The following is a 397-nucleotide window of genomic DNA, read 5'->3' on the forward strand; positions in this document are numbered from 1 at the left end:
GCTCCACGGTGAGGAAGTACGTAGTGGATGTACTTTCGATCCCTGACATGCCACATGCCTCGTTAGCGCAGTAGGTAGTGCATCAGTCTCATAATCTGAAGGTTGTGAGTTCGATCCTCACATGGGGCACTATCATTTCCCCCTCTCTGTCTCAAATTTAGCTAAAACAAACAGGATGACAGGGAACTACTGAAAGACCGTCCAGCAACTAAGCCCAGGCTGTGCTCACTTTTGAGAAGGGAGATCAATCCAGAGGTACAGCATCTCTTGCTGTGCGCCAGATTAGCGCGTCTGTGCTCCACATTTGCACACTTGTGCGCGTCGATGCGCACAAGTGTCCGGATTCCTAGTGTACTAAAAATGGGACCAATGCGCATGCGCACAAGACCTGCTTACC

At 50.4% G+C, this 397-nt stretch overlaps 1 non-coding gene across 1 annotated transcript; it reads left to right on the forward strand.

The window, feature by feature from the left end:
• The first annotated feature begins 56 nt into the window (after nt 1–56).
• On the forward strand, nt 57–129 carry TRNAM-CAU. The gene has a single exon. It is a non-coding gene; the product is annotated as a tRNA-Met (tRNA).
• The last annotated feature ends 268 nt before the right edge of the window (nt 130–397 follow it).

The sequence above is a fragment of the Nanorana parkeri genome, unplaced genomic scaffold (assembly GCF_000935625.1).
Source record: "Nanorana parkeri isolate BGI_ZX_2015 unplaced genomic scaffold, ASM93562v1 scaffold2600, whole genome shotgun sequence".
In the NCBI taxonomy this organism is placed as follows: domain Eukaryota; kingdom Metazoa; phylum Chordata; class Amphibia; order Anura; family Dicroglossidae; genus Nanorana; species Nanorana parkeri.